This window comes from Telopea speciosissima, chromosome 2 (genome assembly GCF_018873765.1).
Source record: "Telopea speciosissima isolate NSW1024214 ecotype Mountain lineage chromosome 2, Tspe_v1, whole genome shotgun sequence".
Lineage (NCBI taxonomy): Eukaryota > Viridiplantae > Streptophyta > Magnoliopsida > Proteales > Proteaceae > Telopea > Telopea speciosissima.
This window is the reverse complement of record NC_057917.1, coordinates 35,388,437-35,412,704: the sequence shown is the minus strand read 5'-3', so window position 1 is coordinate 35,412,704 and position 24,268 is coordinate 35,388,437. Positions and strand designations below refer to the sequence as shown.

General features: G+C 43.1%; 1 long non-coding RNA gene across 1 annotated transcript; it reads left to right on the top strand.

Moving 5' to 3' along the window:
• The first annotated feature begins 622 nt into the window (after positions 1-622).
• On the top strand, positions 623-21,401 carry LOC122649763. The gene is made up of 3 exons (XR_006331327.1): positions 623-634; positions 1,501-1,506; positions 21,264-21,401. It is a non-coding gene; the product is annotated as an uncharacterized LOC122649763 (long non-coding RNA).
• The last annotated feature ends 2,867 nt before the right edge of the window (positions 21,402-24,268 follow it).

The window sequence follows — 24,268 nt, the reverse complement described above, 5'->3', positions numbered from 1 at the left end:
CAGTGCATCGCCCAGAGATTACAGCAAGGTTGTAACTCTGTGGGCTTGCACAGAGGTTTGACCCAAGGTCAGGGCCTTGTACCCACATGTCATTTAGGGTCTTTTGCAAGGTATGGGACCCATATTTATGGAGAGGAGAGAGATTACCTGGAGTCCAAGCAATACATTATGCTATGGGCTGTACAATTGCAGGGATCAGCTGTCCATCTTTTGACAAGTATAGAGGATGACATCCCCAGGGTTTCTTCATCAATTTCAACCACTGGAGTGATACTCCATAGTGTGCTTGGATGCCATGCCAGGGGTTCCTGTCCTTTAGTCAACATTCCAGTCAGTCAGGGGCAGGGTTTGACATTTCTCCCCACCTTACAAAAATTTCATCCTCGAAATTTGCTTACCTTGTATTTCAAAGAGTTGGGGATATTTCTCTTTCATTTCTTCCTCACGTTCCCAAGAAGCTTCCTCTATGGGATTGTTTCTGTAAAACCCCTGCCCAAAAATAGGGGCTAATTGGAATTTTTGTTGAAAGCCCAGAATCCAAGGTCAAGGCTACCAGTATACTGTGGTGCATTGAACCCGAGGTAGCCCCATTGGTGAGGACCTACATACCATTAAGAAGGCAAACACCAACTCCGTGTGACTGTACAGCTCACCACCAAATGTACTGGCTAAGGAAGGTACCATCCCTTGATTCTAGGACCCTTGGACTTAAATCCTAGTTCTAGGCTAAACCAATGATGACCCTCATCAACTTGAATGTTTTAGATAAAACATTTTTAAATCCAAACATCAATTTGCATGATTGATTGGATGATGAGAACCCAATTCCATACATACATCTTAAATCCCAACATAAATGACAAATTCTGCTAATTTACAGATTGACCTTCTCTTAGTTAAAATGATATAACTCCACCACCCGAACTTCATTTGTGTTGGTTCTAATTTTTTTGGAAACTAGACTCATAGGGCTGCATTTTTTTAGAATACACCATTACCTAGATATGTCTCTAAGTTAGTTAAAAGTTTATCTCAAGTTGCTGTCAAAATCGGAACCTGCTGTTTTGACAGGTTGACCTTTGCGTAATAAAAATAACATAACTTCATAATCAAATCATGATTTCCTTTGATTCAAATTTTGCTAGAAACCAGATTCAAATAGATTCATTTTCTTAGAAGGAATCATGATCCAATTATGTCTCTAAATGGACTGAAATTTCATTTCAATCCAAACAATTATGCAGATGAATTCTCTGGGCGATGGCACTGGGCGATGCATACTTCACCCAGAGACATCACGCAGAGTGCAAAACTGTATTAATTTAATGATTTAATCTGTGGAGAACACTCATATTGGACATGGTCACCCTCCATAGGATGAGGGGAGTCTGGGGGACCACCTCATGCCCTCGGATCACTGTGGACCCCACCAGAGTGCTCAGAATGGTTGAGAATGCGGTTAAAAATGCATTTTCAAAAGTGGCCTTGGCAGCCAAATAGGCCTTAGTCATGGGTTGGCCTATAAATAGAGGACCTCAGCCTTGTTTTAAACCCTATTTCACTACTAAAATCATGGGAGAGAATAGAAGAGAGAAAAGAGGGAGAAAAGAGAGGAAGAAGAAGAAGAAAAGAGGAGAAGGAAGGAAGGAGACTGCAGCCTACACCTCTGGGCCCAGATTTCGTGCCTTCTCAGACCTGTGCAGGTATAAACACCTATGATCTACCTGCTGCCTTGATGATTTACTACATTCCTTTTTGAATCTCTATGATTTTGTTGAGTTTCTAGCCATCTGGCAGCCCAGAACAGCTGGGAACTGCCTAGAACTGCTCCAGATCTGCCATGCAAGCATGGAGCATGGAAGATTTGAGATATTTGAGTAAAATTACAGATCTGTTTTGCTGGTCTTGAAGCCAAAATCTGGCTGTGCATGGCTGCACTGCCAGATGCACTGTTATTTGACTGTTTGGAGCCCTGATTGCATACCCTGGCTACATGGAACCTAACCCTAGGTGGTAGCAGCTTTGGATTACTATTTTATACCTAAAACCAGCTTTGCATGTAGTCCAAACAGTATTTTGTAACTGAAGAAACCGTGGGTTACTATTCACTGGGCTATCTGGGTGGCTCCTGCTTGCCAAGTGGTGGGCCCAAGTGAAAATCCACAAGGACTAGTGCAAAGTATACCCCTGGGGGTCCAAGATGACCTAACATGCATGAGGAGAGGATCCATGCACTACCCGTGGTTCAAAACCTTGGAATCTCAGCCTGATTCCAGTTTTGCAATCTCTGGGTGATGGCACTGGGCGATGCAGACATCACCCAGTGAATGAAAACTTCACTGTTTTGCTGATCTGACTTGGGGGACCTCCACATATGGACTATAAATAGTGTAAGGAGGTGGAAAATGACCAAAATACCCCTCCTCACATCTGTCCACAATTATGTATACCTTGGGTACCTAAATGGGCCCCGCAGGGCTTGGAAACCCTGTCTGTGTTGGTCCTGCAGTACTACTGACCTAGGGACTGTGTTGTAAGGATATTGTGACCTAGAACCATGTACTACAGTGATAAAATATGATATTGACCCTAAGCTACATTCTCCGAAGGATGCAGCTGGACATGGGCCTAAAGACCAGTGCAAGGCCCAGAGAATTCAAAGTGATCTTGGACTGAGCACCGAGTTAGACCTAGGAGCTAGACTAACACTGGGTTATCCAAAACAGTTTTGAATAATTAAAATAACATATTTCTGATTTCTTACTTTAGGATTTGTTTTCGTGCTCGAGGTGCACAGCCAGATACCGACCGGAACTGAATAAACATCTGAACCAGTAGGATCAAACCAAGGTGAGTGGAATTACACCATGAGTGTAGGTGTAACATGACTGATGGGTCATGACAACAACAACAATATTTACTATCTTTAATTACTTTAAATTGTTTTGTATTCTCATTTGAATTCTGAATCTTATTTGATGAACATTGGAAATGGATGATAATGCTTGTATGTGGAATTGCTAGATTAGATGCCGTAGCTGGCTTGGAAATGAGGCCTGTGGTAGCCCGTATTATGGGATACGGTTGACACCGCCTGACTCATACGATGTCATATAGACATGGGGCTAGAGTTTCATCACCCGTGCTATGCACCCTTGCCAACAGGGGTTAAGGTGTTGGATGCCTGTGGGAGTGACTGTATAATCCTTGAGCTATATGTCGGGTTTTAAGCCACAATTCAATTATGAGCTATATGCCGATCTTAAAACCATAATAAGGAAAAGAAATGTGACCTTGAGCTATATGCCGGGTTTTAAGTCACAATTCAATTATGAGCTATATGTCGGGCTTAAAACCATAATAAAGAAAAGAAATGTGACCTTGAGCTATATGTCGGGTTTTAAGCCACAATTCAATTATGAGCTATATGCCGGGCTTAAAACCATAATAAGGAAAAGAAATGTGACCTTGAGCTATATGCCGAGTTTTAAGCCACAATTCAATTATGAGCTATATGTCAGGCCTAAAACCATAATAAGGAAAAGAAATGTGACCTTGATCTATATGCCGGGCTTTATGCCAAAAGAAAAGAAATGTGATCATTAAGTTATGTGTTGACGCTCACTTCACAGGATAATCACAGAGGGCTGGTCAGGCTGACCTGGGTAGGGAGATGCTAGAGCTAACTGGTCCTCTCCGACAACTCAATGGGTGTATCACGAGAAGGGGTAATCAAGCCTGCACCAGGGATACATATATCGGGGATTGTAGTAGCAATAACCTGCCTTAGTTGTGATGTTAGGTGGCTAATAAATAAAATGAATTGCACCTCATGTAGGACTCATTTGGTTGTGCTTGCATGTGCATGCATGGTTTATATTTCATTCACGGGCTCGGTGGAGCTCACACTCTTATATATTCTCTTTTAGTTGATTTTGCAGGAATGGGTTTGCCAATGGGCGAGGAAGCTGTCGATGGAATTGTAGATCTTCCTCATCTCATTGCTTAGCGACGATTTTGTTATTATTTAAGTGTCTCTCTTTCAAGAAGTGTAATTACCAAGATAATGTACTTATTGAACATAAATGGATATGTGTATGGTATAACATAGGAAATTGGGATTTGTTTATTGGTAATATAAATCATCTGTGGGTGGTTCGATCTTCCATTGCACTCTGATATTCTTTTATTATCTTTTAACCTCATTGTGTGGTTTGTGACGTGTAAATACTGCTTCTAGATCCTCCGGGATTGACGGATGTCATAGGATATCTGGTCACTTGCCTAAATCCTCCCAGGGGGTGGTTTGGGGTATGACAGTTTCCCCATCGAACCATTACCAAGGCGACCGTGTGGTTACGGAGGTTATGCTCCTTTCTATTCAATATCTCCAAAGGTTGTTCTTCGTAGGTCATATCCACGTCCAACTGTTCAGGTTCAATTGACAGTACATGTGTCGGGTTGTTGATGTATTTTCTTAGCATCGACACATGAAAAACATCGTGGACGCCCAATAAAGATGGTGGTAATGCCAGTCGGTAGGCTACAGGTCCAACCTTACTGAGAATTTCATATGGACCAATGAACCTTGGACTCAGTTTACCCTTCTTGTCGAATCGTAGCAATCCCTTTGTTGGAGACACTCGAAGGAATACCTTTTCCCCAACATTAAATTCAATGTCCTTCCTTCGGTTATCAGCATAACTTTTCTACCTTTATTAGGCCGCCTTGATTTTCTCCCTAATGACATCCACTTTGTCACATGTTGCTTGAATCATCATCTCTGGCTTGAGATATCTCCGTTCACCAACTTCGTCCCAGTATAGAAGAGTTTGGCACTTCCGACCATAGAGAGCTTCAAATGGTGCCATGCTAATGGTGGAGTGGTGACCATTATTGTATGCAAATTCCACCAAGGGTAGGTGAGCATCCCTATTGTTGTTCATTTCCAAGACACAGGCTCAGAGCATGTCTTCCAGAGTCTGGATAGTTCTTTCTGATTGTTCGTCCATCTGCGGATGGAAAGCTGTACTAAGATGTACTTGAGATCCCAATGCCTTTTGTAAACTTCTCCAAAAACCTTAAAGTAAATCGAGGATCTCTATCCGACACTATGCTGACAGGCACTCCGTGTAAGCGGACTATGTTTTCTATATATAGCTGGGTAAGCTTCTCCATTGAATAACTTATTTTGACCAGTACGAAGTGAGCTGCCTTCGTCAGTCCATCTACAATTACCCATATTACATTCATCCCTTTCCTAGTGTTGGGCAGATTTGTCACGAAATCCATAGTAATTCTTTCCCACTTCCATTCAGGTATAGGGAGTGGTTGCAGCAATCCATATGGTCAGTGTCTCTCTCCCTAAATTTGTTGATATGTGAGGCACTTGGACACGTATATTGTTATGGTCTCTTTCATCCCAATCCACCAGTAGTACTTCTTCAAGTCCTTGTACATCTTCGTGCTTCCGGGGTGAATTGTATAGGGTGAGTTGTGCGCCTCTTTAAGGATTCGGTCTTGAACATCATAATCATCAGGCACGCACAATCTGTCTCAAAACTTCAGTGCTCCATCATGAGCCAAAGAAAAATCTAGGTCCTTGTGGACTCCTTGCTGAACTTCCCAAATAATCTTGGCCAACTCAGGGTCCAATTGTTGTTTTGCAATTACTTCTTGTCGTATCGACTGCTGTAAGTCTATAACTGCTAATTGTTTAGCCGTTCCTTCGATCACGAGTTCTAGATCAAACTTTCGAGCTTCTTCTACCAACTGCTCGCTTACGACCAAGGAAGCGAGAGATGCAATGTGAGATTTTCTGCTTAACGCATCTGCTACAACGTTGGCCTTGCTGGGGTGGTACTGGATTTCATAGTCATAATCCTTTACTAGTTTTAACCACCGCCTCTATCTCATATTCAGCTCCTTTTGGGTGAAGAAATACTTCAGACTCTTGTGATCGCTGAAGATTTCACCCTTTTCACCATATAGGTAGTGTCTCCATATTTTCAATGCGAAAACTACCGCTGCCAACTCTAAGTCATGAGTGGGGTAGTTCTTTTCATGTTCCTTCAGTTGTCATGAGGCATATGCGACCACTATACCCCTCTGCATCAGGACACCACCCAATCCTATTCTGGATGCGTCAGTGTATACCACCATTCCTCCAGTTTCATCTGGAATAGTTAAAACTGGAGCCGTTACCAATCGGTTTCTTAACTCCTGAAAACTTTTCTGGCATGCTTCATTCCATTCAAACTTAGCGCCCTTCTTTGTTAGCTTTGTCATGGGTGCCAAGATTCGTGAGAAATTTTTAATAAACCGTCGGTAATACCCGGCCAATCCTAAGAAACTTCGGATCTCAGTGGCACTCTTTGGTGTTTCCCACTCGAGAACTGCTTTTACCTTGTCTGGGTCTACTTTAATCCCGTCCTTGGTGACAATATGTCCCAGGAATCCAATCTGGTGAAGCCAAAATTCACATTGCTAAACTTGGCATAAAGTTGGTGTTCCCGCAACCGCTCCAACACAAAGGTAAGGTGTCGAGCGTGTTCTTCTTCACTCCTGGAGTATACCACAATGTCATCAATAAATACAATGACGAACTTATCCAACACGTCATGGAATACTCTGTTCATCATATCCATGAACACTGCCGGGGTGTTGGTTAACCCGAACAATAAAACCAGGAATTTATAATGTCCGTATCGAGTTCAAAATGCCATTTTGTGGATATCACTGCTCTTGATCTTCAATTGATGGTATCCGAACCTAAGATCAATCTTGCTGAAAACTCTTGCTCCTTGCAGCTGGTCAAATAGGTCATCAATGCACGGCAACGGATATTGATTCTTGATGGTCAGCTTCTTTAGCTCGCGGTAGTCGATACACAGCCACATGCTACCATCCTTCTTCTTTACGAACAGCACGGGTGCTCCCCAAGGAGATACACTGGGTCATATAAAGCCTTTCTTCAGCCCGTCTTGCAATTGAACCTGCAACTCCTTCAATTCAATAGGTTCCATTCGATATGTTGCACTAGAAATTAGGTCAATTGCGAACTCTATCGAGCGGTCAGGCGGTAGTTGAGTCAAATCTTCTAGAAAGACGACAGGAAATTCCCTGACGACGTCAAGTTCCTATAAAGGGTTTACCTTTGCCTCGGTATCTATTACTATGGCCAGAAAGCCTTGACATCCTTCGTCTAGCAACTTCCGAGCCTAAAGGGCGGATAAAATTATCCTTTTGGGTTTCCTCACTAGCTCACTTTGGTAAGTGAAAACTGACCCATCTTCCAACTTAAATACTATCTTCTTTTTCGAACACATGATGTTCGCTCCATAGGCGAACAACCAATCCATGCCTAATATCTCGTCAAAATCCTTCATATCGAGCTTTATTAGTCGTGCGGTCAAATTCTTCCCACAAATTTCTACCTGACAGGGGTCATAGACTTCTTTCAAGCTCACGACACTACCCATTGGTGTGCTGACTACTAAGTTGTGCCCGATGTCTCTCGGTTGATCTTCCATCCTACTCGCAAAAGTGGTGGAAATAAAAGACTAGGATGCGCCCTAGTCGAATAATACTCGTGTAGGTGTGGTTGAGACACTCAGAGTACCTAGGGTTTGTACATAATGTAGGTTACATAAAGTAAACTAGTTATTCCCTATAACTTAGTAGTGTTCAGCAAACTTACCTGTCAATACATCGGGGTTTGCCTCAGCTTCCTCATTCGTCATTGCAAACACCTTTCCTCACGTTCGATTGTCCCGTGGCTGAAAAGGTCTACCGTAGGGATGATTCGGCGAGTTGTTGTTGTACCCATGCAATCTACATTCCTTAGCCATGTGCCCTTCCTTGTTGCACACATAACACTTATAAGGTGGAACAACAGGGGTTGAGGCTTGACTCACTTGACTGGTAGTTGGTCAGGCTGGCGAAGCTGCTGTTGTCACTTGACTCGTAGCCGATTGTGCAGGTCGATTGATAGTAGGGCGGAAAGGATTCTGACCCACCTATGGCCTACGGTACCGAGTCGGACTAGGGCTTGAACTTATTCCACGGTAAGCTTTGTTTGGCCAGCCAAAAGTCTAAAAATTATTTGGCATTTTGTTCAACCCAGGCGACGTCGTAGTCTTCTCTTTTTCTTTCTCTTTAAATCTGTCTTCCATGTTCTTCGCCTTATCGACCATCTGAGCATAATCCCGAATGTCCATAATCAACAATACCGACCCGATCTTGGGTTTGAGTCCCTTCTCAAACTTCTTTGCTTTACTAACTTCCCCTTTCAAGTGTTCCGGAGCAAAATGGAACAAATCTTCAAATCGTTGTTGATAATCTAGCACTGACTTGGTCACTTGTACCAATGCAAAGAATTCAACTTCCTTCCTGTCCCTAAATCTCTCTGGGAAGTAGTTTTCGAAGAAAACTTCTTTAAATTGCTCCCACGTGGTATTCGGATGAGTGGCTTCCAAATTTGGCTTAGTGGCCTTCCACCAGGCTTCAACCTCATTCTGTAGCTGATAACCCGAACATATCAGCTTCTGTGCATCCGTGCACTCGAGCACTTCAAATGCCTTCTCTAGGGCGCCAATCCACCGCTCCAATTGCATGGCCTTGGAAGTCAATTTGGAAAACGTGGGTGGTTGAAGTTTCTTGAATCTCTTCCGCCAAGTGTTGAGGCACAGGTGGTGGAAAAAGTACGGGCCGGTTGGGTGGTGGAGGTGGTGATGTATGCTCATGCATCGTGATTGCAAATTACGTAGACATCTGGCCTAGCAATTCTTGTTGTTGCTGCATGGTTCGCATCATAGTGGTCATAAATGCAGTTACCTCACCGGCTGCCATACTCGGCTGAGGTGCCGCAACAGTGGCTTGTGCAGCCGTTGGTGCCTCTGACGAAGCAGCCGATGCTTCAGAATTTTGAGCCTCAGTTCCATTTGGTAGTTCAACCTCTGGTATAACATGAGGGCGTTTTCCTTTATGACCACCTCGAGAACTTCTTGTGTTGACCATGGTTGCTTTTCTGAAAAGAGCAACACACTCAATAATCCAACATTTTCTTTTGGGGTCAATAGAATAATTCCTAGTTAAGATATGTACACACCTATTCCATAGTTCTTGTGATTTATGTAGTCGCACCAGTAAGGTATGTTGTTAGATATGTCTTCTTTGTTTGTTATAAGGTGCTTCTTTCACTTGTGTTCTGCTCTTAAACATTTTATGTAGTGATAAGCTATGCATGACACTATATGATAAACTTTAAATTTTTAAATAAAAGTCTTTTAATTGCTTACCTGATCTAACAGGCAAGTCTCTGTAACTGCCAACTGGTGATAATGTTCTGCACGTAAGGTAGGCTATATCGCCTCTAATCTCATTTGCTAAGGATAAGTAAATGGCTCGACCCACGGGCTCACTAGCTTCCGCAAGAGCTAAGTAAACTACTAGTTGGTTCTTGGCACGAGTTCGTATCTCACGTATCTTGATCAGTCTTGTCACACCCTAAACCACCCCCTAGGAGGATTAGGTAGGTGACCCAAATTGCGTAACGACAATCCGCCAAATCCCACATATCTAGAAGCAGTTATTACATTCATGGGTCCACATTCATCACTTTACCATAAGCAAGATTAGAGTGCTGCAGATAAACTACAATTAATATAACAAAAGAAAGCGTAGCGATACAGGAAATGATGATAATATATACATACATTTGATTGTTCTGATACATTCCCCATCTACCTACAAACTGGAAAGTAAAACTGACAAGAACAAAAGCCAAAGGAAAATACATACATATATATATACAGGGTGAGATAACTCAACCCCAAAAAGAAAGTAAGAAAAACTACAACTAAACCATAGGCAAGATGGGGATAAACTCCATACAAAAACAAAAAGGAGTCCCCAAGACAAAAAGCATCAAGTGCACTCTTCAATGGTCTTCATCAATGACCATCAAGAATGCACACATCATCGACACGATCTCCGTCGAGGTCCACACCAATATCATCATAACAACCAGGGCTCTCCTCCTCTTAATGAGCCTCCATGCCACAGCGGCATCGATCTGCAAAATCATCTAAGAAAAACATATATAACAAAGTGTGAGCCCCACTGAGTTCGTGAGCAAAACATATCATCATGCATGTACATGCAACCACAATCCACATGATCCTACATGATATGCAAGTTCAGATTATTTATTAGTCACCTAACATTACAACTAAGTCAGGTCAGTGCTACTGCAATCCCCAATACATGTATACCTGGTGTGGGCTTGGTTACCCCTTCCCGCGATACACCCATTGAGTTGTCGGAGAGGACCAGTCAGCTCCTGCATTCGTTCACCAAGGTCAGCCCGACCAGCCCTCTGTGATTAACCTGTAGGGCAATCCATTTTCTTTCTCTTTTCTTTTCTTTCCTGGCTTATAGCCCATAATCACCATTCCGTTGCAAACACATTTCTTTTTCATTTCATTTCTTTTCTTTTCTCATATACACATATGGTTACCCTCACAGGCATCCAACACCTTAACCCCTGTTGGCAAGGGTGCGTAGCATGGGTGATGAAACTCTAGCCCCATGTCTATATGGCATCATACGAGTCAAGTGGTGTCAACCGCATCCCATTCTACGGGCTACCACGGGCCTGATTTCTAAGCGGACTACGGCATCTAGTCTAACATTCACAATCATCAGATAATATTCACAGTGTTGATCAACAGACAATCATTGTGTAGTAATTTGAGTAATTGAACAGAATTAAATAACACAGCATTTATAATATGAATTTTAATTGCCGGCATAGCATCACAGTTACATGTACATACACAATAATATTTCACTCACCTGGGTTTGGTTCTAAGAACTCGGTCGCATATTCAGTTCCAACTGTAGTTTGATTGTAGGCCTCGAGCGCAGGATCAAATCATAGATATAAATCAGAAGTTGTCATTTTAATATTCCAATCTATTTCTGGTAGTTCTAGGGTTAACCTAAGCTCACCGGGTTGACCCGCTATTCAGTAGGTCTTCACTTGGAATTCTCTGGGCCTTGCACTGGCCTTAGGCCTATGTCCCAGTGCATCATCTAGAGATAGTGGTCTAGGGGTAAAATGGTCATTCTTAGTGTTAGTACCTGACCCTAGGTCATAATAAGCTTGCAGTGCTGTCCTCAACTTGACAGTGTTGCAGGACTAAGCACAGGCAGGGTTTCCAAGTCCTATGGGGCCCACTTGGGTTCCCAAGGCATTCTCTCATAAGGACAGATGTGAAGAGGGGCTTTTAGGTCATTTTCCACCTCCCCACACAATACCATGGCCAGTGGGTGAGGTTCCCCAAGTTAGAATGCCAAAACAGCAGTGTTTCACTCACTGAACGATGGCTCTGGGCGTTGGGTGCATCGCCCAGAGTCTTCAAATTGACATCTGGCTGAGATTCCTAGGTTGTTGATTATGGGCAGTGCCCAAATCATCTCCCCATGCATGTTAGGGTGCTAGGTACCCCCTGGGGTGATCCTCAATATGGTCCATGTGGATTTTCCACTGGGCCCACCACTTGGCTGCCAGAGGTTGCCCAGACAGCCCAGTGAATAGTGTCACAGGGTTTTCTTCAGGTATGAATCTCAGTTTCAGCTATATGTTAAGTTGGAAACAGGTGTAAAATGGTGATTCAAGGCTGCTCCCACCTAGGGCTTGGTACCATGTAGCCAGGGCTTGCATCCAGGGTTCCAAACAGCCAGCCAACAGTGAATCAGGGTAGTGCAGCCATGCACAGCCAGATTTTGGCTCCTAGAATAGCATATCAAACCTGTATTTTTACATAAAAACCTCAGATCTTCCATGCCTTACACTTGCATGGCAGATTTGGAGCAGTTCTAGGCAGTTCCCAGCTATTCTGGGCTGCCAGAGGGCAAGAACACATCAACACAAGCATCAACAAGGAAACCAGCAGGTGTGAGCAGGGATTATATACCTGTACAGATGTTTGGATGCTCGGTTCCAGCCTTGGATGGGTGGCAGCCCCTCCTTCCCTTTCTTCTTCTTCTATCTTCTTCTTCTTCCTCTTCTTTCTCTCTTTTCTCTCTTCTTTTCTCTCCTACGAAATGAATAGTAGCCAAGGGTTTAAAATGAACCCAAAGCACTAGTATTTATAGCCCAGCCTTGACTAAGGTCTGTTTGGCTGTTCAAGGTCTGTTTTCAAAATGCATTTTTAACTGCATTTACAACCACTCTGGGCTCTCAGGTGGGGTCCACAGTGAACCAAGGGTATGAGGTGGTCCCTCAGACTCCCCTCTATCTATGGAGGGTGCCCATGTCCATTATGGGTGGTCCTCACAATTAAAAACCAATTTAATATGCTGTTTTGCACACTGGGCGATGTCTCTGGGCATTGCCTGCATCGACCAATGATTTCAGCAAGGCTGAAACACAGTGGGGTTTGCACAGGGGTCTGACCCTTGGTCAAGGCATTGTCCCCACATGTCATTTAGGGGTTTTTACACACTTTTCCAGAGGTGGGTCCCACAGTTATGGAGAGGAGAGAGATTACCTAGGGTCCAGGCCATACATAATGTTGTGAGCTGTATAGTCACAAGGGTCAGTGATCCATCTACTGACAGGCATGTAGGATGATCCACACAAGGTTTCTTCATCAATCCAAATCACTAGAGTAATACTCCATAGTGTTCTTGGTTGCCTGGTCAGGGGTTCCTGTTCTTCAGTTAAAATTCTAGCCAGTCAGGAGCAGGGTTTGACAAGTCTTCTCCTCAGTTGCCTAATGAAGACCATGCTGCCGGGGTCTCCAGGCTGGATGGGGTAGTATGGTCCTGTCAGGAAAAGTTTCTAACCATAAAGTTTCTATACATACTTAATTAAAAGAATTAAGTACATGGTTATAGGATTTTAAGTGACTAAAGTCAATAAAGATATAACCGGGTTGGCTCGAGGCATCTTAGCATCTAGGATTTTAACTTGACTAGACAACCTATTGAACTCTATTCTTGGTTAGCCTAAGTTGTGGGTAGGGTAAGATCTACGTTCACTACACGTCGTAAATATGTACTACAACATACTTACATATCTATGTTCAAATTTGCATAGCATCACACCACTCAGTTCATACACACCTAGTATTGGGCACATAATAATAAATTCTTATTCACACACTATTTTATATAATCATATACACATTTATCTATTATTAGATATTTATACTTAAAAGAAAATTCCAAATTCCTATGTGTTTTATACTAGAACCCCCAAGTAGTGGTTATATATTCCTAAATAGGTTATTAGGTGGTATTTGAATTTATTTAGTTAATTATTTAAAATAATTAATTTTTTTTTACATGCTATGATTATTTATAAAAATTTATATTTTTCATGCTTATTGAGGTTATTTTAGGCAAAGTCAAGGTTTTTGTCAAACCCTGCTCCTGACTGACTGGAATTTTGATTGAAGGACAGGAACCCCTGACCAGGCAACCAAGAACACTGTGGAGTATCACTCCAGTGATTTGGATTGATGAAGAAACCCTGTGCATGTCTTCCTACATACCTGTCAAAAGATGGATAGCTGACCCCTGCAGCTGCACAGCTCATAGCATTATGTATGGCCTGGACTCCAGGTAATCTCTCTCCTCTCCATAATTGTGGGTCCCACCCCTGGAAATATGTTTAAAGAACTCTAAATGGCATGTGGGGACAATGCCCTAACCATGGGTCAAACTCCTGTGCAAGCCCCACTGAGTTTCAGCCTTGCTAGAACCACTGGTCAATGCACTGGGCGATGCAGGCAACGCCCAGAGCCAGCGCCCAATGTGCAAAACAACATATTAAATTGATTTTAAATTGTGGGGACCACCCATAATGGACATGGGAACCCTCCATGGATAGAGGGGAGTCTGAGGGACCACCTCATACCCTTGGTTCACTGTGGACCCCACCAATGTGCCCAAAATCACTGTGAATCAGTTTAAAAACTCATTTTCAAAAGGGGCCTTAGCAGCCAAACAGACCCTAGTATGGGCTGGGCCTATAAATAGATGAGCCTTGGGCTCATTTAGAGCCTTTGGTACTGCTCATTTCGTGGGAGAGAAAAGAAGAGGAAGAAGAGAGAAAGAAGAGAGGAAGAAGAAGAAAGAGGAGAGGAAGGAAGGAAGGGGGGAGCTACTCACACCTGAGCCCAGATTTCTTGGCACCCAAGCTCAGCTCAGGTATACAGATCTGTACCTAAACTTGCTGCTCCTTTTGATGCCTGTGTTTTGGATGGATTTCTGCTCTCTGGCGGCCTAGAACAGCTAGGAACTGCATAGAACTGCTCCAGATCTGTCATGCAAGCATGGAGCATGGAAGATCTGAGATTTTTGAGTAAAAATCCAGGCTGTTATGCTGGTCTTGGAGCCAAAATCTGGTTGTGCATAGCTGCACTGCCAGATGCACAGTTATTTGACTGATTGGTTATGCACAGCCAGATGCATAGTTATTTGACTGATTGGAGCCCTGGATGCAAACCTTGACTGCATGGGACCTAACCCTAGGTAGTAGCAGACTTGAATCATCATTTTACATCTGTTTACAGCCTTGCATGTGACCAAAATCCAGATCTGCAACTGGAGAAAACCCTATGACACTATTCACTGGGTTGTCTGGGCAGCCTCTGGCAGCCAAGTGGTGGGCCCAGTGGAGAATCCACATGGACCAAAATGAAGATCACCCTTGGGGGTACCTAACACCCTAACATGCATGGGGAGATGTTTTGGTCACTACCCATAAGCAGCAGCCTAGGGATCTCAGCGAAATCTCGATTTGAAGACTCTGGGCGATGCACTGGGCGATGTACCCAACGCCCAGAGCCATCGCCCAGTGAGTGAAACACTGTTGTTTTGGCATTCTGACTTGGGGGACCTCACCCATTGGCCATGGTACTATGTAGGTAGGTGGAAAATGACCTAATAGCCCCTCACTACATCTATCCATAGGAAGGGAATGCTTGGGAACCCAAGTGGGCCCCGTAGGACTTGAAAACCCTGCCTGTGCTTAGTCCTGCAGCACTGCCAAGTTGAGGACAGCACTGTAAGCCTATTATATCCTAGGGTCAGGTACTAACACTATAAATGACCATTTTACCCCTAGACCACCATCTCTGGATGATGCACCGGGACATAGACCTAAGGCCTAGAGAATTCCAAGTGAAGACCAACTGAACACCGGGTCAACCCAGTGAGCTTAGGTTAACCCTAGGACCCCCAGTGATAGATTGGAATATTAAAATGACAACTTATGATTTATATCTAGGATTTGATCCCGTGCTCGAGGCCTACAACCAGACTGCAGTTGGAACTGAATTTGCTACCGAGTTCCTAGAACCAAACCAAGGTGAGTGAAGTATTATCATATATGCATGTGTAACTATACGCCGGCAAATAAATTCTTAAATTTTAAATGCTGTGTTATTTAATTCTGTTCAATTACTCAAATTACTACACAATGATTGTCTGTTGATCAACACTATGATTTTTATCTGATGGTTGTGAATATTAGACTAGATGCCGTAGTCGGCTTGGAAATTAGGCCTGTGGTAGCCCATAGTATGGGATGCGGTTGACACCACCTGACTCATACGATGCCATATAGACATGGGGTTGGAGTTTCATCGCCCGTGCTACGCACCCTTGCCAACAGTGGTTAAGGTGTTGGATGCCTGTGAGGGTGACCATATGTGTATATGAGAAAAGAAAGAAATGAAATGTGTTTGCACCAAAATGGTGATTATGGGCTATAAGCCAGGAAAGAAAAGAAAAGAGAAAAGTGATGGATTGCCCTACAGGTTAATCACAGAGGGCTGGTCCGGCTGACCTTGATGAACGAATGCGGGAGCTGACTGGTCCTCTCTGACAACTCAATGGGTGTATCGCGGGAAGGGATAACCAAGCCTGCACCAGGGATACATGTATTGGGGATTGTAGTGGCACTGACCTGACTTAGCTGTATTGTTAGATGGCTAATAAATAATCTGGACTTGCATATCATGTAGGATCATGTGGAATGTGGTTGCATGTGCATGCATGATTATATGTTTTGCTCATAAGCTCAGTGGGGCTCACACTCTGTTATACATTATTTTAATTTAGATGATTTTGCAGATCGATGCCGTTGTGGCATGGAGGCTCATTACGAGGAGGAGAGCCCTGGTTATTATGATGATATTGGTGTGGACCCCGACGGAGGTCGTGCCGATGATGTGTGCGTTCTCAGTGGTCATTGATGAGGACCGTTGAGGAGTGCACTTGATGCTTTTTGTCGTGGGGACTCCTTTTTGCTTTTATTAGGAGTTTATCCCTGTCTTGCCTGTGGTTTAGTTGTAGTCTTTCTTACTTTCTTTTTGGAGTTGAGTCAGCTCATCCTATATATATATGCATGTATTTTCTTTGGCTTTTGTTCGTGTCAGCTTTACTTTTCAGTTTGTGGGTAGTTTGGGAAATGTATCAGAACAATCATATGTATGTATATATTATCATCATTTCCCGTATCGCTACGCTTTCCTTTGTTTATAATAATTGTAGTTTAACTGCAGCACTCTGATCTTGCTTATGGTAAAGTGATGAATGTGGACCCATGAATGTAATAACTGCTTCTAGATCCGTGGGATTTGGCGGATTGCCATTACGCAATTCAGGTCACCTACCTAATCCTCCCTGGGGGTTGTTTGAGGTGTGACAGAGCTTGGTATCAGAGCGTGAGGCTCTTCTTACATTCATGGAATGCAGACTAGGACTAATAAGCGACCTATACTAAAACATGTAAGAACTAAAAGCTACAGGGGAGGTAGATGCAATTAAATAAAAGATGCATAATTTCCATTAAATTTAAAGACAACTGTGGTCGAGCCACTACATAAGTTTGACTAATAATACTACTTTCAGATATTTACATAAGCTGGAAAAAAAAAACTAAAACTACATACATCCCGAATAAAGAAAAGTACATAAGCTAAAAAAAAAATGAGATAAGTTGGAATCACGTAGCATAGACACCAGTGCTGGTCAGAAGAACTACTCCGATGGTGGTAAGTCGCTCGATGGAGGCTGTGACTGGAGCGAATCAACGCGATAGAACCTGTCCCAAAAGTCCAAGCGCTGCTCAACAAATCCTACCCTGCTCTCCAATGATGTGAAGCCCCAATCCATCCTAGTCGACATATCTGTGAGCTGAGTGCTGAGACTCTAAAAATGTGACATCATTTGCGCCCACTCAGAAAGCCCTGGAACCTGAGAACTGGTAGCACCCGTTGCCACATAAGCAGGTAAGTCTGTGAACTGTGTGCCAACACCCTCGAAGTCGCCCTAACCCACATCCTGCTCATCAACACCCTGCTCCTCTCCATGCTCGCTCTGGTTGTCTCCCTCAATATCTCCCAGCCCCACATCCTGCTCATCATCACCTTGCATCCCTCCTAGCTCCTCATCCTCTGGTGGATCGCTCTCTGGCACCTTCATCTTCAGTATCGAGGTCTCATCAATAGGCCTGGATCTATCCTTCTTCGCATACTCGCCCGCCAAAGGGACCTCAAAATGCCGGAAGACTAAGGTAAGGAACTTCCCATATGGAAGGTTCCCATCAGATGGGTTATGTGCATGATATAGCATAACCTGGAGTAATAGGTATGGGAGGTTTATGATCGGACCCCCTCTGCCAGCTCCCAGTAAACAGTATGTGATATAAGCCCTCATCATAGAAATGCTACCCCTATTGCCGCCCTTGGGGTAGATGTTGTACGTAACACACCTACTAATCACTCGAGCACTAGGCTTGTAGGAAGCCTCTAACTTGGGAGTGTCTTGTGACCCTGTCAGTGCTTTGAAGACCATCCTCCTAGTCTCCAAAGAAAACATCTCAGAGATGTCCATCCTAGGTTTATAGTAACACCTCTCCCCAGTGTTGGGTAAACCCAAAATCCCTGCCAGTGAAGCAGTGATCAACCTAATGTCCACTCCCTTCACTCTACTCTCCAACCCAAATTCTTGTGCCCCAGATGGCACCAAGTTGCAGTAGAAGTACCGAACCAAGTTGGGATAACAAGGCTCGGTAGGTGTCAACATAGAGGTCCAACCTAAGATATTGAACCTAGTAAAGAGACTATATTGGTGAAAGTCATCCACCTGAACAAACCGGCCATTTATAATTTTTAGGGATTTAAAGTTCTTCTAATCTCTAAAATGCTCGTACCTAGAGAATAGGAATCGGTCAAACTTGGGTTCCTCCGAAGAGGAATCGTCCCTAGGGGAAGATGGTGGCACTGTGGATGATGATGAATCCTCAGACTCAACCCAAAGCCTCTTCCGTGCCATGGACTTCCTAGCCGTACAGTGACTAGTGGACATTTTGCTACAAAAAGAGAAGGAAAAGGGAGTAGTTAGGGCAAGAAATTTAGCAAACCCTAGCCAAAGTAAGAAGAAACTAAAGGAAGATCTAGAATAGTGAAAGCAACCAAGAATCCTTACCTAGGCACGCGTGGATTAGCAAAGAACTCGAAGAAATGTGAGAATTTGGTGTGGGAATAGTCACACTACCCTCCAAAGAGTTTCTCCAAGTGTTTGGGGAAGTTTAGAAAGAGTTAGGAGTGAAATAGGCCCCTCTCGGACTCATATACCTATGCCCCGATTCTCTAGGCGATGGCACTGGGCGATGCATCCAACGCCCAGAGACATCGCCCAGTGAATGTATTTTGCTAATTTTTGAGTTATAATACATGGAAACTTGGATTTCACCTATAATAACTTTGTTAAATCTAGAAATATAAATTTTCATAAATGTTTTATAAAGAGCAGGAAGCCAAAATCCGAGAAGGCATCCGATTGATCAAATAAGCAACAGAGAGAATGACCTCACTCTAGTATTGGGCCGGTACATGTATCTCGAACATAAGGGAACGAGCCACCTCAAGAAGATGATGATTCTTGCACTCCGTCACCCCATTCTGGATTGGTGTATCAACACAACTAGTTTGATATATAATGCCCAAGCCTGCAAGATAGGACTGAAAGGAACCATACATGTACTCCTTCACATTGTCAGACTGGAGAATTTGAATGCGAGCATCATACTGGGTTTTTACCAACTCATGAAATCGCTTAAAACAAGGAAAAACTTCATTCTTCTGACGCATCAAATAGACCATGGTAAGGCGGGAATGACAATCAATAAAAAAACAAACTAGTGGTAACCAGAAATAAAAATACAACGAGCAGGGCCCCATATATCAGAGTGTATTAAAGAGAAGGGGACTAAACTTTTATTGCCCAAACTGGGGTAACTCATTCTAGCCTGCTTTGCAAAAACGCAAGCATCACAAAAAAACTGGGAAAGACTACATCTAGAAAATAAAGTGGGAAAAACAGTAGATAAAGTGCCCAACGAAGGATGACCTAATCGTTGGTGCCATAAACGAAACTCGGATAAAGCAGCAGTAGAGGAGTCTATGTGATGAGCCTGGGAAGAAAGAATCAGAGTACCACTGTCCAGAATGTAGAGACCACCACGTACCTTACCACAGCCAATCATTGCCCTCGTTACCATGTCCTGAAAAATACAATGAAAAGGAAAGAAAGTTACTTCGCAATTTAAGGCTCGTGTAATTCTACTAATGAAAAGAAGATTAGTAGGAAAGGATGAGACATGTAAAATAGAAGAAAGAGAAAAATTAGAAACTTTGACAACTCCCTTCTAAGAGATTGAAGAAAGGGAGCCATCAGCAATGTAAACTTTCTCCTTACCTGATGATGGAGAATATTGAGAAAAATGGCTGGGAGAACCAGTCATATGGTCTATAGCACCCGAATCGATTATCCAAGGAACGGATGCCATCGAATCACTAGAATTTAAAAAAGAATTACACTTGAATGGGCAGAATGGGACTCAGAGTGAATTGACAGGGAAGCAACTGGTGTAGCAGATGGAGTAGAAAGCTGAGTCATCATGGTTCGCAACATAGAGAGTTGCTCTTGGGAAAATGGAGAATCAGTGGTAGTAACAGAACTGACAGGAGTAGTCTCCGTGTGATGGGCAATGGGTGGTGTACCATGGCCACGGCCACTAGTAGAACCACCACGCCCACGCCCACAACCAGCACCAAGTTCAGGGCGCCCATGAAGCTTCCAACAATGTTTGCGAGTATGATGCTCCTTACCACAATAATCACAAGGTGGATCTCAATTCTAATACCATGTTGGGATTTGGGAAATTGTGACTTGTGTCTATTATGATACTAATCTCCTTCATTTATAATAGTTTGAAGTAGGGTTACAATAAAATAACAAGAAAAGACTATACTACCCTTGTACCCATGTTACACCCATATGATAGTAGAACTATAACCACACCATACTAATACTAATATTACAATAGATTTCAATTTCAATATTGAAATAAGTCCTTAGCGATTTTACTATTTCAGATGAAATTATTTCAATTTCTCATAAATAAGGTAAAAATCATACCAAACACCATAATTTCAATTTATGATTCCATGAAATTGAAATAGAAATCATACCAAAACAGCCCCAAGGCTTCACCACGAAGCCTGCGGGAAAGGAAATCACCGCCATACCCAACCTATTGACTAATTGGAAAAACCACCAACCAACCTCTTGGAATAACCACCAAAAGATGCCACAGCTTCACCACTGCAACCTGTCCAAATTCATAAAACAAATTGTGGTTCCAAACGAAGAAGGCAACTGCTGTTTCAGCAGGGCTTAAACTGAGAAAACTGCAAGTTGCAGGTGCTATATCAGTAGGAAATCAGCAGCAAATTTGTTCTATCTTTGAGGAAGTATTTCAGAAGTAAAGCATAAGTATTCAAGCCAACTTTCAGCACCTGATATCACCTCAATCCTCACTTGCAGGGTCTCCACAGAACCTGGTAGTTCGCATAAAAAAAAAAAAAGAACGAAGAATGAAAGAAGAGGATATGGACGATATGACCAAGGCTTCACTATATAACCTGTGGCAATGGCATCACTACCATAAACCACCTTCTGAATCACAACAGTAGGGTTTGATTGGAATGACCAACAATCAGGCTCTTGGAATCACTACAAGAGGCATTACAACTTCACCACTGCAATCTGTGCAGATTCATCACTGAACTAAAGAAAAACAAACTTTATTTCTTAACTGTCCATTCCATTAAAGCAGTACATTGTTTAAATAAAAGAGCCAAAGACTGAAAATTGCAACTAATTAGACAACTCAGCCTCATCCAAACTAAATGGGGCCTGCTACATGGATCCGTGCCCTCCAATCAGCTCTATTTGAGGTTGTACTTGATACAAGGCCTAAGCTATGCATGTCTTTCCTCACCACTTCTCCTAAGGTCATTTTAGGTCTGTCCCCTGGCTCTTTTAGTTCCTTCAATCTGAATAAAATCACTCCTCCATACTGGAACATCCAAAGGCCTCCGATGAACATATGACCATGTCACCTCAAATGACTTTCTCATAGCTTATCATGTATCAGAGCTACTCCTAAATCAGCTTGAATATGATCATTCCTTACATTATCCTTCTTAGTTTTGTCATTCATCCATCTCAACATCCTCATCTCCACCACACTGAGTTTATCTATATGATGCTTCTTAACTGCGCAACATTCGCAAGCCGGTCTTAAGACTATCTTATAAAATTTACCTGAATACACCAATCACACAACTCTTCGGACACACCTCTCCACTTCATCCAACCTATTTTAATTCTCTGTGAAACACCATCCTCTATATCACCTTCTTTATTTATGATTAAGCCCAAATACCTAAAATAATCAATTTGCGGAATCTCCCTCTCATCAATTTTCACCACCTCATTATCTATCCTAATGTAACCAAAGTTACACACCATATACTCTTTCTTCGTTCTATTTATTTTAAAATCTTTTGATTCCAAGATTGATCTCCATAACTCCAACTTGGCGTTAATCCTTGCTTTTGTCTCATCCACCAAAACAATATCATTAGCAAAAACATACAACAAGGAACCTCAACTTGAATACAACAAACAACAACAACAACAACAACAACAACCATAACCATATCCCAACTAAATGGGATCGACTACATGGATCTGATAGAGGCTATGACAATAATGAGAGTAAGAGAAATAAAATGAAGTAAAAAGGTGTAACAGTAAACAAGAAAATAAAGGTAAAAGTCAAATCCCTAGTGCATCTATCGGTCACTCTTCCTTACTAGTGCATACCATCGCAAGCGGCTCTCCCGAAGCTTGTTTTGGATTGAAGCAACTCCCAAATCGGTTCTAATACAATCATTCCTTACTCTTCTCTCCTAGTCTTGCCACACATCCAGCTCAACATTCTCATCTCCGCTACACTCACCTTATTTATATTACTCTTCTTAACTGCGCAAGATTACTCATCTTGAATGTCTTTGATTAAATAATCCATGATAAGCGCAAACAAATAAGGGCTTAAATGGCCCCCCGACAGTTCTTACACTTGTCACTGCACCATCATACAGATATTTAATTATGTCCACATATTTACATAAAACACTTCTCTTCTCTAGTACTTACCAGATTAACTCTCTAAGTGCTTTGTCATAAGCTTTTTCTAGGTCAATAAAGACCATATGAAGATCTTTTTTTTTTTTTGGATGAATAAATAAATCAATTACAAGAGGGAGAAAAGTGGTGGGGGGGGGGAAAGGATACAAAGCAAGAGCCAACACTAAGCCCTACCAAAAAGCAGGGACAAGACAATGGGCCAAAGCCCAATCCAAAAAATGCTCAAGAAGAGAAACATGCAAGGCAATCCAAAGAACCAATCAAGACTTGAAGAAGGCCAACTAACCCGAGTCAATAGGCTCACCACTTAGAGCATTGTTTCTAATATCTAATGGAAAGGCAAATTCAACTCCAGGGCGGTCAGCGAGTAGGAAAGGTAGGGACCTTTCTTAGGGAAAGGAGGGGAACTGGGGTTACGGTGATGGAAAACGTGAAGAGAAAGGGAGGCGGCAGGGAGGGGAAGCTGGGTAGAATTAAGGGTTGATAGAGAAGAAGGGACAGGCCCATTTAAACCAGATGGGCCCGACAAAGAGGGACAAGGGGAGGGCAGGGTCAGAGAGGAAAGAGGTGAGGGAACTGGGCCATAAGAACTAGATGGGCCAGCCAAGGAGGGAACAGAGTTGGGTTGGGCTACAGAGGGAATCGATAAGGGGGGGGACCACAACGATGGAAGGGGGAATCAGGGAGAGAGAAGGCGTAGTGGAAATGGAAGGAGGAATCGGGGAATCGGAGAGAGAGAAGGTGTAGTGGAAAGGAAACCTTTAGACGATGATTTTAGAAAGGAAGTGATACATAGGTGTAAGGGGAGCGACTTAAGGGAAGTTTGCAGAGGAACAGCAGGCTCGTAGAGGTCAGCAAGCTTAGTAGGCTCAACAGGAGCAAGGACAGAGACATAGGGGACTGGCTCTAGAAGAAGACAAGGGTTCAGCACATCGGAGGGGGGGGGGGAAAGCTGCATCGCTGCATCATCACGTAGGGACTCGACCTGGAGGAGAGAGAAGCAATTTGAAGCTACGATAGCAGGGGGGACCAATTGCGCAGAGGGGCTAGGACGCCTAGGAGAGATCGACACCGGGAGAACCTTCCGACCAGATTTTTTATGGCGACTTCTTCTCTGGCCGCGACTAGGGGTACGCTACTCAGAAGCTATGGAAGAGAAGCAAAGTCTTCGACTGGGGGATTTCTTAGTTCCAAGGTGGGGTGAGGACCATCTATAGAAGAAGCCAGAGCAGGAGAAGCTACATCGGTGGCTTCGTTCCCAGCATCAGGGCATTTTTCGATCAAATGGCCAAAGACTTTGCGAGATAAGCACTACCGGGGGAGGGTCCAATCATAATGAACAACCTGGTTGAAGGAGAATCCTTTGTCATCAACTACAAGGATGGAAGTTGGTAGGGGTGAATCCACCGGAACTTCCACACAGATCTTGGCGAAGGCGAGACGATCTTGGAGTTTTGTTTTGCCATCTAAATAGAAAGGATTTCCAAGGACCGAGCCAACCACACTAAGACCTTCCTTACACCAAAAATGCAAGGGGAGCCCAAGGAGAGAGATCCAAAGAAGAAGAGAATTGAGATTGAGGCGATGCAGCAGAAGATATCGGTTCCATGGGCAGAGAAAGAGTGGTTTTCTTCCAACGTTCCAGGCAAGGTACTAAAACTCGAAACTCGGTACCAACTCGGTC